The sequence below is a fragment of the Balaenoptera ricei genome, chromosome 1, assembly GCF_028023285.1.
Source record: "Balaenoptera ricei isolate mBalRic1 chromosome 1, mBalRic1.hap2, whole genome shotgun sequence".
NCBI classification, from domain to species: domain Eukaryota; kingdom Metazoa; phylum Chordata; class Mammalia; order Artiodactyla; family Balaenopteridae; genus Balaenoptera; species Balaenoptera ricei.
The window spans coordinates 77,240,351-77,254,642 of record NC_082639.1 but is presented as its reverse complement, the minus strand read 5'-3'; the positions used below and the strand labels follow the sequence as shown (position 1 = coordinate 77,254,642).

Sequence of the window (14,292 nt, the reverse complement as noted above, 5' to 3'; positions counted from 1 at the left end):
AAGGGAGGAAATGCTTATTTGAAGACTTCCATTTCTAGCAATGACAGGCTAGCTAGCTTGAAAACTCTCCCAGCAATGAAACATCCAGAAATTTTAGAAAAAAATATATCACACATTTTTTAATGCATAGGCCAGATCACAAGGAAGTAAGGGAAAACCACATGGTTCAAAAATAGATAGGAAACTGACCATCAGTGCAGTGAGCTGGAGCTGATACTTCAATGCTAGTAGGAAGGGGTACTAGTCTCAGCAACCAAGGAATAAAGAGAAATACCTAGAAGCCCTAATAAGGGCCAGAGTCATAACTCAGACCCCATTTATAAATCTGGAACCAGACAGCATAAATTTTAAAATCCTGCCCACTGATATAGGAAAATGACAGATATGCTTTTCTGTATAAATGTAAACTCTTATGTGGTAAAAGTACATATTATGCTTTAGACTTTTAACCTAATGCTTTTCTTCAGGCAGAGGTGCTTTCAAATTTATACTATCAATGTGAGCAAGGACCCCTTCACAATAAGAAATTTACATGTCATAGACCAGATCTGGGATTCTATGTACAAGCAAACACAAAAACATTTATGGAGGGATAGACCTGCAACATGCTGAATATAATTCTCATAGATAAATTTCTATTCAAAATGAGCTCACAATTTAGAATTTACAAAGAATTTCACATTAGAAAACAATTCACCATAAATAATAGTGATCACACATAGGAAACAGGATTATACAGTCTACCTTCACATAAGAAATGTAGATACTGTAAAATAATTGTGTTTAAAATAACTAAATATTTTAAAAGGCAATGAAAACATGATGAATACAATACTATAATAAAGACTAGTCAGCTATTGAAAGGAAAGAAATAGAACATATAACACATTTAAATATAATCATTTAAAATATAAAACTAATGATCTAGTTAAATGAAAGATTAGATCTAGCTAAAGAGAGAATTAGGAAACAGGAAGATAGATCTTTGGAAATTATAATGTAGCATAGAAAGATAAAGAGAAGAATATGGAGGAGAGTTTAAGAGACACAGAGGATCAAATTTAAAAAGTCAAATATGTATTCCAAAGGAGTTCAGAAGAAAAGAACAGAGGGAATGGAGAAGAGACAATATGATGAAATAAAATATGAAATAATTGAGAAATTCTTCCAAAATTGATATGAATGTGAATTGTCAGATTCAAGAAGTACTAGTAGTCTCAAAAATGATAAATATAATTCAGTCCACACTTAGACCTATCATAGTGAAATTTCAGAACACCAAATTTTTTTAAAAACTTCTGAAATCAGCCAAAGAGAAGGAAAACACTGAAAGAATAAAATTATAATAACAGCAGAATTATCAATAGCAACACTAAAAATCAAAAGATGATGGAGTAATGCTTTCAGTATGTTAAAACCAAACAGCCATCAACTAGAACTGTATGCTTTTGTTATCACCCCACAGAGATGGATGGGCTCTCCCCTCAAAATTTAGCTCAGATATCATGACTGGTGGTGCCATACATACACCAAAAGGGTATGAAAGGTTTTATTAATCATAGAATGAGGCTTTATGGAGAAAGCAGACTCCCAAACGACTCTGAAAATGTCTTGAGAGAGGAGGGTAAGGTGACTGTCTTATGATGGTTATGTAGTTAGAGGGTGAGGTGTGGATTTCCTTGCATGATCCCAGGCTTGCATGGTTTGAACTTTCTGCCACCACCAAAGAAGAGTGCCTAGGTAGCCAGGTAAATGTGTACTGTGTCCCTTTGAAAGTGAAGGCAAACTGTGACTGAGAGCCTGTTGAAACAGGTACAGAATAGACTTAGCTGAATCCATGACTGAAAAGGACTTATCAGTTGCTGATTGTATAGAGTTAGTAATTTCAATAATATTGAATATGAGGACCACAGCATTAAATTGCAGTAATCCAAAATAAGGTGCTATTCATTCTTTCCAGGTTAAAAACAGACTAAGTTGGCTTTTTAAATAGAAAAACTGTGGCAATAATCGCCCTTTCTCTAAATAGGGCTTGTGTAATAGGTTTCAATCCTTGAAAGCCCTATTTTAATTTATATTGAGTGTGTTAACTGTTTTAATCAGGGGCAGGAAGGTGAGGATGTCCCTTAGGTCTTTTTGTAAAGCCAACTGAAAGTACCAAAGACTTAATTATAATTTATTATCATTGAGTCAGATTATTTGTGCCCATTGTGGGATATTTTAGGGCAATAAGTGATATGACTATGGGAGATTTAGGCAAAGCAATAGTTCCAGTGGTTAAGATATGACATACAAGTTAGTTCTCTCTTTTATGTTCAATAAATCCTCTAAGATTAAAGGTGGTATTGTGTTTAAATTTAGTGGAATATCCAAGTATAGCTAATTTGAGCCCCAGTAGTGATTTAGGCCATGAAAATTGGCCAATTGATATATCTCGGTAGATGTTAAAGTTAATTCAGAACCTATACTACAGAGGCGCAAAAACCAATCTTTTGTCTTTTGGTTGCATAATTTCTTTTAGTAAATTTGGATTTCTAAATGGGTCAACATATGGGACTTTGTGTCAGTTTTTTGTTTCTGTACCGTATATTCAGGATTTTTAAATGTATTTATTTGTTTTGTGGCTACTATATATACTCTGTGGAGGCCCTCTCCATCCTGCTCATATTGATGAGTTTCTTCCTCCGGAGAGTTTTATGTTAGTACCAGCAGGGTTCAGATTTTCCCTCACGGTAACAGTTGAATTAACCATTTGGCTGTGCCACAGTGTGGTCATAGGTGTTATCCCTATAACCCTGAGCATCAGGATATTTTTTTGATGACTGAGGCGTAGTTAGCAGCAGCGGCAAAGGCATTTTTTAGGGTCTTAGTGAAACATCTGTTCTTAGGAGCGTGGACCTCAACATGGCACATGGTGAATATTCTTCCTCCCTACAAGTGGTTACCCAATGGGCCTGTGTACTGCACAGGGCATCAGTCTTTCCCTTGAGAGCTCTCTAGAATGTAAGCCAATACCTGGTTGAGACACAAACCCCAAAGTCACAAGGTAAGAGTTGTTCCCTTTATCCTAGCATCGGTCATGGCTTATACTGGAATCAAGACAGACAATTCAACCTGAGACATTCAGATAGGCCCCTGCTAAGCACACAACCCAGTGCCACTTTATGGAAGACCCCAACCCCATATGCCTGTCCTTAAATGCCAGTTATCAAAACTTTCAACTTAGGTATAGGAGAACTCAGCAACTGCAGTACAAAGAAGCACAGTTCAAAGTGCAAGCTTGCCAGCAAGCAGCTACACAGCTAAAGGGATGTTCTAGTCAGAAGGCAGCAGTGACATTTAGCAAGAAAAGAAAAACCCCTGGTGGTGGAAGTCATTGCCTAGATACCCTGCTTACTGCACTGATTGTTGTGTCACTCCTCAAAGACAGAATGGATCCACTCCCACCTTAAATTTAGTTCAGATGTCCAAACTAATAATGTCACACATACACCAAGAGGATAAGGAATGCTTTATTACTCACGTAATGAGGCTTTCTGGAGAAAGCAGGGCAGGTTCCCAAGCTGGTCCAAACGTGGCTTGAGAGCAGGGAGTGGTAAACGGCTTGGGGTTTATGGTGATTATGGGCTTGATTTGGCATCAGAGTTCTCTTGCATGGAGCTCGTTTGCATGGTTTGAGCTTCTTATTGGCTCCAAAAGAGGGAGCACCCAGGTTTTCTTATTAGCTCTCCCAGATGTGTAGCAGAAAGAAAGGGGCAAGTGGTGGGGCTTGAAAGGGGTCAGTAGTCAAGCGTCAAATATGGACCCAAACTCTTTATTACGTATGCTTACTTAACTATTATTTAAGAGTGGAGGTAAAGTAAAATATTCTTATGAAACAAAAGCTGAGTTTATCTTAAGTAGAATCTCACTATAGGAATGACTGAAGGATATACTTCAAATCAAACATAAGGAAGGTCAGAAGTAAGGTCTGAGATATATGATGGAATGGTGAGTCAAAAAAAAAAAAAAAAGGGGTAATGGCAGAATCTATGATGACAGCCAGCTCTTTCCCAGTCCACTGAAGTTGTTTAAACTCATTAAGTTATAACATTTACAGAGCACTATTTTAATTGCTGACATTGTAACAGTGTACAAGGTAAAGAGTGTCCCAGACCTCATGGACTTTACCTTCTCCTGGAGAAAAGAAGGCTAAGTTCACACAGCTGGCCGCTCTTGCCGCTTCTGAAAGTTCTTGTGGTCCCAGCACCACATTCTGTTGGTTCCTGTTCTTTGATCTCACAGGCTGTTCACCTCGGGTGCTGGTACACATCTACTACTCTGCTACTTCTCACAAAACAAAGTGTTCTGGGGATTAAGTTCACAGAGCCTGAGGCTTTTTACCCTGAACCAGAAAGGTGAGAGAGCACCTCAGGTCCTGAAACAACCACCTTAAGCTGACATTCAAGACTCTTGGTAATATCTTGAAGGCATTGAAACATCTATGGATCAACAAGCAACTTCCTAATGAAACAATTTAGAATTAACTATTTCTCATTTTGTTCTCCCAAAGAACTTTTTCCTACCTCTCTTTTAGCCTTTTTTCCAATCTATTGGAATTATTATTCATTGTATCCTTGGCCAGCCACTAAATCATAATCCTAAAGAACATGATTCCTGAGTTTAGAAGATCTAAACTTGATTCCTGGACTGCCTCTTTATTGTCTATAAAGACAACAGTAACTTTACTCGTAGGCAAAGTTACTTAATTTTTCTGAGTCTCAGATTCCTTATCTACAAAATGGGAACACTAATAGTACTTAATCACTTAGTGTAGGGAGGATTAAAAGTGACACAGCCTGTTTGAGTTTCACTCAAAGCTTGGCACAAATGACAAAAGTAATGGCAGCAAATATTATTGATCTGTTTCCTCCACCAAAATGTCAGCCTTTTAAGGTGAGAGAAGGTCTCATGAACTGCCTGTTAAGTCAACATCACCTAGCATTGTGCTGTGTATGTGCCCATATATATGGCTCAATCAAATTAACATTTATTTTTAAATTCATTAAATCTAAGTTCAAATTGAATCCTACCACTGACTGGATTTATTTTCTCTCTGCTTCACACGCCCTTTTCGCTTTATCTCAATTTTTGTCTCTTCCAGTTTCTTTACCTTTTTGTCTTCTCAATCTCAAACGTCACGAAAGTCCCAAGAGACCGGTGAGAAAAATAAGATATAAAAAAACCTTTTCATAAGGCAAAGCACTCATGGAATATAAATGAAATTTAATTTCAGAACCACACTGGAATAAGGATGGCTAAGGCATCAGCTCGTAACTCCTAGAAGTGCAATCACAGGGCAGGGTTCTCCACCAGCTGTCCAGAGGTGGGTGGGCTAGAGTGGAGGCGGATCGTAGTGGAAAGGTAGTGAATTGTGGCACTCGCTCTCCGGTGAATATAGCAGTCCTTGTGTGACTGTTCTCCCAGGGTCTCGCAATGGTATCTGGAAGTACTGTCTCCCTGCTGATTTCTTGAGTATAAAACTAAAACTTCCAACTCCATCACAGTGACTACCATTAACTGATGAAATCAATTAAGCCAGCAGCACTACCTGCTGAAAACTGGCTTAGCAAAGACACAGAGGAAGGAATGGCAGTGTAGAACAGATGAAACAGAAAGATAGGGGACTGGGTTTTCTTTTCATTCTGTTTTTAGAAGTGTAAGTTCCATCAATGTGTCCTTTTACTCTGCTCTGAACCACTGCTTCCCCAGCAACTGTGAACAGCCCCCTGCTGGGCCTCATTCCTTAACCTCACTAAGTGATTACTGTTAATACTGTGGTTAATGGTTTCTGGAAAGACGATATCTATCAACATCTGAGTGTACACATTTGGGCCTAAATATTGAGAAATCGTAGGTATGTAATGCAAAGCCTGGGTGTGCCTGACTGTAGAAAGGAGTTCATTAGGATTAATCTTTTACCGAGTGACTAATGCAAAGGGAACGAGGCCCTTTCCTCTCTGACTCGGCAGAGGTTTTGTCCAAGCTTTCAAACAGGTCTCTTTGGAATGTGCTGGTCACTTGTGAAGACTCTACTTAAGCATATGGAACTTAAAAATCTTGATTTTTTTTTTTTTTAACTTTTGTATACTCTAGCAAGTTCCTGAAAATCAAATGGCAGAACCTAAGCAGAAGACTGACTGCCAAAACACATGCCCAGTTGGGGAAAAGTGCATGGGGAATCATCCAGCACGCTTCGAGAACTTCCAGCCCAGCCTGGTAGAACTCTGTATTACCTTCTGTTCTGATGCCTGAGCTCTGCCAGACTTTTGTGTGAAAAAGCATCTTTGTGAAGCAGTACATTTGTTGTGTTGTACCTGTGAATCCTTTCCTTTCACCTTGGTTGCTGCTTTTAACTTGAGTGGCATAACTTCCTCTCTTGAGCTACACTTACAGGAGAGACCAAAAGGGTACAAGGCAGGTGAGGATACCGGGCAGACCTTCTTAGGGGGGATATTTTTTTCTGCTAAAATTAGCATAAGACAATAGAAATTTTTTGTTCAAGTGCCGTAGTCAGCTAATAGAAGTCAAATTCTTTTTCAGGGTAATGTACTTGTTAGCCCCGTTAAAAAGGGGAGAAAAGTGCTGCTTTATCAATAAAAGCATACTGAGCTGAATACCTACACAAAGAAATTTTCAGTATAATTTATGGCATTTCATCTTGTTGAACTGCATTTCAAGTAATTCACCCTGGCAGTTTTACTCTCAAAATGGAAATCTTTGTACTTTTCTTGACTTCATTACACAAAATGAGTTTGTGTTCAACTGTAGTCCATATACTCGATAATTTGTCTGACGGGGTAAGGTTATTAGCAATTTAAGAAATAAACCCATTTGGATTTTCAGAGAGAGTTAACAGAAACAGGAGATTGCTATGATGATCTCTTAAAAATTACAGTGTAACACACAAAAGTGAGATTTAAGTAGCAAGATTTTCCATACACCAATAACACCAGGGAAATTCAAATTCAAATTCCCTCCATTAATTTCCAGGGATTAAGTGGTCAGTATTGAAGTCAATGGAAGATACATTTAAAAAGCTGAGAGGTCAATTCAATTCAGAAAAGCAGACCAAATGGCACACTATCTTTAGAGTTTCTGAGGCTAAAATGCATCCAGATCAATTGGGTGAAAGATTCTGTAAGATTCTCCAGTCTGGTCAGAGTAAAGTGAATAGTGGTGGTCACAGCCAAAGGATCCTGAAGGTTTCATGGATAGAATGTCAGACCTGTAAGGCATTTGGAGATTCCTTAGTACAACCTCATAGTTTTAAAAGGAGAAAATTGAGGCTTGAGGAGATTAACTAGGCCTCAGCTGGTCTGTATAGGTACCCACTCTCTACTTTTCAGATAGAGATCTTTTTAACTCTCTCATCAAATTCTTTCAGGAATTAATGATTTTTGAGTTGATTTCTTTTGATTTTATATTTTGTGATGGGGATGATAATAATTCTTGGGTAAAATACTGATACAGAGAATTTTCAAAATTGGTACTATTTTTAACTTTCATTTAGCCTCTTGTGACATTGCACAGAAGGCAGATAGCATTCATTTTATATTTGGATTCAACTTTTCAATTGACAAAACACTTGAATATCTAAAACTTGCCAATAATATAAGCTGCTTACTGTTTAACCTATTTACAGATAAGTTATTAGGATGAGCAAGATTAAATGACTTTACCAAGATCACATAACCAGGCAATAAAGAATTAGGAACTTGAACCCAGGACTTTTTATTGTTTACACCACAGAAGTTGTGGATGGATAACTAAGGTAAAGGGATCAACTCATAAAGTTCTTACTGAGGAGAAACTAAAGTGTTCATTTGCTATCTTCTTGGAAGAATTTCACTCGATGGCTAAGAGCATGAGATTTAGACTCAAATAGAAATTCCACCTCTACCTTAAACTAGTCTGGGGACATTGATTAAGTGATCTCTTTAAGTCCCGATTTTCTCATATGTTTAATCGTGATAATAATAACCATAGGTTTTATATAACTATTAAGTGGATAATATATGTAAAAACAGTGTGTCTCATTGTTTGGTATACAATAAACACTGTATGCTGTTTATTCCATACTATTATTCTGAGTTATAATATCAGCAAAACATAGATGATGTTTCTTTATTGGCATTAATATCAGCAAAACATAGGTGATGTTTCTTTATTGTCATTAATAAATTATATGTATATAATTTATTTATATATGTTTATCTATAGATATAGAGATACAGAGAGTTAAGTTTATATGAGCTTCAGTAAACGCTGTCAGTAATTATCCTTTATGTCTTTCAGAATGCAAGCCCCTTAAGAGCAAAGATAGGTGTTCTGTCTTTGATGTAGAATATCAGCAATGACAAGGTATGTCCAGCCATATATCCCCAGAACCCAGTGTGCTTCTCGAAGAGAATAGGTATTCAATAAACAGTTTCTATTGTTGAAGTAGAGTTTAATATTGATTTTGAAAATAATACCTACCCTGGGCTGACTGGCTGATTGTCTTGCTTATATTTATTTATTTATGTACTTACTTATGTGTCTGGAGAGTGAGAAGAGATGTGTGAATTTGCTCTTCTGTCTTAAGGTCTCAGTTCCCACATGCTGCTCATATGGTGAACATCTTCCTCTGCAGTTGTTCCTGTGGTGTTAAGTTATAGTATGTGAATCTTATAGCACGGTTTCTAGCTACTTGTCTAACAAGCTAACTATATTATCTGAAGCTCAGCGAAAGAAACTACCTAGTCCAGTGGCAAAGAAGAAATTGGCTGAGTCGAACATACTGAGAAATGGTACCATACTTACAGTGCTTTTTGAAATTTAAGGGTTTTGATGATACACAATTTTTAAATGGCAAGAGGTAAGAGTCTATATACATTCGTGGGCTGTGGCCAATGGTTTGGCTGGATTGTTAGACCCTTGGAAGGAACATGATTGGAAAATTAGCAACAAGGAAGTTTGGGGAAGAGGTATGTGGGTAGGCTTCTCTGAATGGACAAAAAATGTGAAGATATTTTTGTCCCATGTGAATACTCACCAAAGGGTGACTTTAGTAGAAGAGAATTTTATTAACCAAGTGGATAGGATAACCCATCCTGTGAATACCAATAAGTCTCTTTCCCCAGCCACCCCTGTCATTGCCCAAGGGACTCATGAACCAAGTGGCCATGGAGACAGTGGTTATACATGGGCTCAGCAACATAGACTTCCATTCACCAACACTGACCTGGGTTCAGCCACTGTTAAGTGCCTAGTATGCCAGCATTAGGTACCAATACAGAGTCCCTGATATGGTACCATTCTCTAGGGTTATCAGCCAGCTACCTGGTTGATGGCATTGGAACTGTTTTAATCATGGAAGAGGCAATGCTTTGTTCTTCCTGAAATGGACACTTATTCTGAGTATGGGTTTGCCTTCCCCGCACACAAAGTTTCTGCCAAAACTGCCATATGTGGATGTATAGAATGCTTTATCTACCGTCATGGTATTCCATACAGCATTGCTTCTTATCAAGGAACTAACTTCATAGTAAATGAACATGACCAGGGAATCCTAGGCAAGGTGGAAAGCATATGCAAAGACCAAGAGTGTATTCAAAAGCACAGAGACAGGAAAGGCCATGATATATTTGGTGATTGCCAAATACTAAGGCCTGTTTGTGATGTAGATGCTTATTGGGGAGTGATGGGAATTGAGGCTGACTACAAGTTTGGTAGTCAGGGGTGGGGCAGAAAGGGACATACATTCCATGCCAAGGCAAGTGGACCTTATCAATTGTTCACTGGCGATCCACTGAAAGTTCTGAAGTCAGAGGATGAAAACATCGGATTTACATTGAAAGCATTCAACTCTAGCAGAAGCAGAGATGAAATGAGACAGCAATTTCCAGGCCATAACAGCCTGAAAGTAAAAATAGCTTTGCAGGAACAGTCACAGGGCATTATTTCCCAGATTATTCACAAATGACACCCACTAATTTTTTTCTCCTAAATAGATGTGAGAGTCTTCAAAGGTGTCTCCTACAAGGTTAACCCATTTGGTTATCCTGTAATATTCACTGTTTCCTCCCTCCATATTTAAGTGTATAGGATCTGGAGCAAGACTGCCTGGAACTAAGTTCTGCCTTCTCCACTTACTAGCCGAGTGAAAGCAGTAAAATTACGAGGACTAAATAAGTTCATGTATGTAAAGTACTTAGAATCATACCTAGCGCATAGTAAATGCTCAATAAATATTAGATATCACAGTTGAAATCCCTATTAGAAAAGTGTTTTTCATAGTATGGGTCAGAATCCATTATTGGTCCATACATCAATTTGGTAGAACAAACTATCATATTTTTTAAAATAAAAGAATATAAGATACAATCTAATAGAAAATATCCATTGAAAATAAAAAATATCAGAGTGATTTCATGGCAAGAGTTAACCTTGTTTCATGAAACTTTCTTTCATTATGTATAAATGTGTGTGCATACTCAGTTGGGATGGAAAATATATTTATAACATATATATTTATAATATATATAATATATTTATAAAATATAATATATAACAAAGGTAGATATGTTGTTTTTAATGCAATATTCATAACCCCTAGTTCTTGGAATATAGTAGGTACTCAATAAATATTGGTTAGAATCAGTGAACGGATGCATGAGAACACTGGCTTTCTGTGGTCATGTCCCCCACAGTTGTCAATGTCCAAAAGGCTGTTTTGTAGCTAATGCACAGTTAAGGGGCAAAGGCTGCTGTTCCTATGGCCACCTATGGAGATCTCCACCAAGACTACTGATGGAACTGTGGTTTCTGCAAGGACACCTCTTCCCCTGGCTGCAGAAGGTGTTGAAATCAATGTCACCAAATGCTTCCAATGTCCTGTCGAGACTGAGATGAAATTAACTTATGTTTTCCACCTACAGCCACCCAAAACTCAGACAAAATCTAAGAGTCTGGCAGGAGGACCCTCTGAGTACAGATATGCTGTCATCTTCAGAATCACCTCTTTCCTCTGACATTAGCCTGTCTCTCTTAAACCAAAACTTCTTTTTTGGTTTCTATCTTCCCTGAATCTTTTTTTATTTTTCTTGAATGTTCTATATTTATCATAATAATAGAGCCTTGCTGGGCAGACTTACCTACCTGGGCCTGTCTCAGCATGCCTATATCCTATAGTGAACCCAACTGATCTCATGCCCTATCAGGGCCTATTGCAATAGTCTTTGCAAAATATGACAAGGGCCTGAACCAAGTCAATGGCAGTGTTAATTGAGAGGTAGTAACATTAACCTGGGGATTCAGGATACTAATCACCATGCATCCATTCATGGGTAGTATTCAAAATATGTAAAAATCGGTTTGGCAAGAACACTGACCAACAAAGTTGATGCCACAAACAATCTGAAGCGACTCCAAACATAAACAACACTGTAGCTGTGAGCCATTGTGCACTGGCTGAATCTCAGCTTTGACTTCTGTGATTGTTTCGGGTCATATTTTCAAAAGTTCAAGTTAAAAGAGATTTCTGAGCAATTGCATGGAGGTTAGAGGATAAGAAGGGAAGTTTGGCGGCTTCCCTGGTGGCGCAGTGGTTGAGAATCTGCCTGCCAATGCAGGGGACACGGGTTCGAGCCCTGGTCTGGGAAGATCCCACATGCCGCGGAGCAGCTAGGCCCGTGAGCCACAACTACTGAGCCTGTGCGTCTGGAGCCTGTGCTCCGCAACAAGAGAGGCCGCGATAGTGAGAGGCCCGCGCACCGCGATGAAGAGTGGCCCCCGCTTGCCGCAACTAGAGAAAGCCCTCGCACAGAAACGAAGACCCAACACAACCATAAGTAAATAAATAAATAAATAAATTCATTAAAAAAAAAAAAAAAAAAGAAGGGAAGTTTGATTGTTAAAGTGTCCTGGCAGAGGACAGGTAGCTAATAGAATCATCAGTGATTGTGCTGCTATGGGCTGGCCTAAATGAATGGGTAGCTGTGTTTAATGAGCACAGCTTAAGAACCTCTGGAGGATACCCACCCTTGAGAACTCACCAGAAAGTAACTGCCTATATCATACAGAGAGGTTAGACTTCTGCTTTCACAATCATACAAAGCCATACAGTACACAGACATGTCATCTATTGATCTGACTTTCCTGTGGACTTAGAGAAGGCAAGACTTTTTACAATTCATGAAATTAAAACATCATTCTTAAGGTGATGATAAGCTTGCTAACTCTTCATTCTTACTTGGCCCAGAAACAACCTACAACATTTCACAGTGCTAGACCTTTCAAACTGAAAGATTATTTTTGATATGGAAAAACGTTGCATTCTTATTGCATTTGATCTTTGAAATGGTCAAATTCCTGATTATTTGAGGCTCTAAACTTTTCCTCTTTAATTCACCAACCTTGCAAGTTTTATCAGTAATACAGAGAACAAATAACTCACCTGATCAATGCCAGCATCTCCTTTAGATTTTCCTAAGTATTAAAACATAACTTTAATATTTACATTGGTTGGAGTTGTATGTTTTTCATTTTGTCTGAGTTAAACATTACCTATTTTTACCCTACCCTATTTTGTTATCACATAAAGATACAAAATTATACTTGTTTGTTGACGGAGAGAGAAAGAAAAAAAAAGTTAATGACAGAAAGCATTTTTTAGGTGTTTTGAGAGCCTAAAGAGGAAACAGGAATGTTGTTTGCAATTTTTCTGTATCTTATCTATGTCCTCCCTAATATTCTTTTCTCTAGATTCTCTAACACATTTTAAAATGTCCAGTTCCTCTTTGTTCCTCATAAAGGAGACGTGGAATGGGGATTCCAACTTCGTCAGACGTGCTCTGACAAGAACAATTCTAGCAACACAAAAAGCACAAGCCTGTTAAGGATTTCACCTTTTAAGAAATGACAGAATAATTACAGGACAACATGTCCTTCATGAGTAAAAACAACCAAACTAAAGTGCTTTCAAGGCTGGCATGGCCTACTTCTCTCCTGGCAAGCTGCATAAATCATCAAGTGTGAAGGGACTGGTTCACAGCACATGGAACACGTGTGCGTGTGTGTGCGCGCGCGTGTGCGTGAACGTGCGTGTTGGGATGCACGTGGACACATCATGGGTTAATGACCTCGGTTTCAGGTTAGTTGAAACTCCGATAATAAACCCCCAGTACATTTTACCTACATCTCTCTTCCCCTTAATCTTTAAACCTCAGGCTGCTTTAAAGGGAAAATTTAATCCATATATATCTGCCTCATTTTCATTTAAATCGTCAAAAAAGTTGTTTTAAAAGAGTTCTTTGATGTCCTACACTCCCTTGAGCCTTTTCTTAGCCTATTTTCTTAAAAACAGGGATTAACATTTTCCCAGGTTTAAAGGGGCTCTAACTCTTCCTCCCCAAATACAAGCCCCACTGCTCCCAGCCCAGGTCTCAGCTGAAAAAAAAGAAAAAAGCTTTGGATTTACTGAGGGAGTGCTGGTAGAGAAAACAGCTTAACTGAGGGTCAAAAAGCATTTACAAATATGAACTCTTAATGCGGGGCCCAACATTGAGGTTAATCATTAACATTTCTGCTCTTTGGGGACCTCTTTCTACCCTGAGGATCTGCCCAGGGAAGTATTGGATCTCCCCACCCTTGACTGGTGCCTGCATTCTGGAGAATTCAGAGGCGTGGATCTTAATGCAAGCAGCTTTTTTTTGCCTGATCATCTTTTTGATAGAACTACAGATATGCCCATGTTGGAACCCGTAGTTTTTGCCTTCCAGGTGGTACTTTACTTCTTTGCTTTGCGCCTAATGTGTATCATTTCATTCTGGTTTTCACATTCAGGACAGAATTTCTTAATCGTTTTTATATACACAAAAGTAGGCATATTCCATCTTACTGTGCACAGTATTATCCAAAGAGTAATCTGTGTTTGGCTAAAACGGAAGGGTTCCCACAGTGAAATCCTAATTTTAATCAATGGAGAAATCTCAGAAAATTGCTTAGAAGAAAAGCACAGTTAGAGAAAGAGAGAAAATATCATAGTCCCAGAATTCTTACTTTTTGGAAGACTTTTAAATTAAAAGAGTTATATTTCAAATATTCTTTCTTTCTGTTTGCTTACTTCTGCTGAAGCTTCCCATTTCAGATTACATTCAGTTAATCCCCGAGGGGCTGAATCTGTGATCGTGGCTTCTATGAATCACCCTGAAGAATTCATAGTCATCATGTATCAAGTGGCAAATCCCTTGGAAATCCGGATATAAGATT

The 14,292-nt window shown here is 38.3% G+C and overlaps 1 long non-coding RNA gene across 1 annotated transcript in view; it reads left to right on the top strand.

Moving 5' to 3' along the window:
* Nucleotides 1-14,292, top strand: part of LOC132350612 (uncharacterized) — a 136,425-nt gene that overhangs the window by 14,967 nt on the left and 107,166 nt on the right. The window contains exon 2 of the long non-coding RNA XR_009497956.1: nt 8,338-8,403. This is a non-coding gene — a long non-coding RNA (uncharacterized LOC132350612). The remainder of the gene's footprint in view (nt 1-8,337; nt 8,404-14,292) is intronic.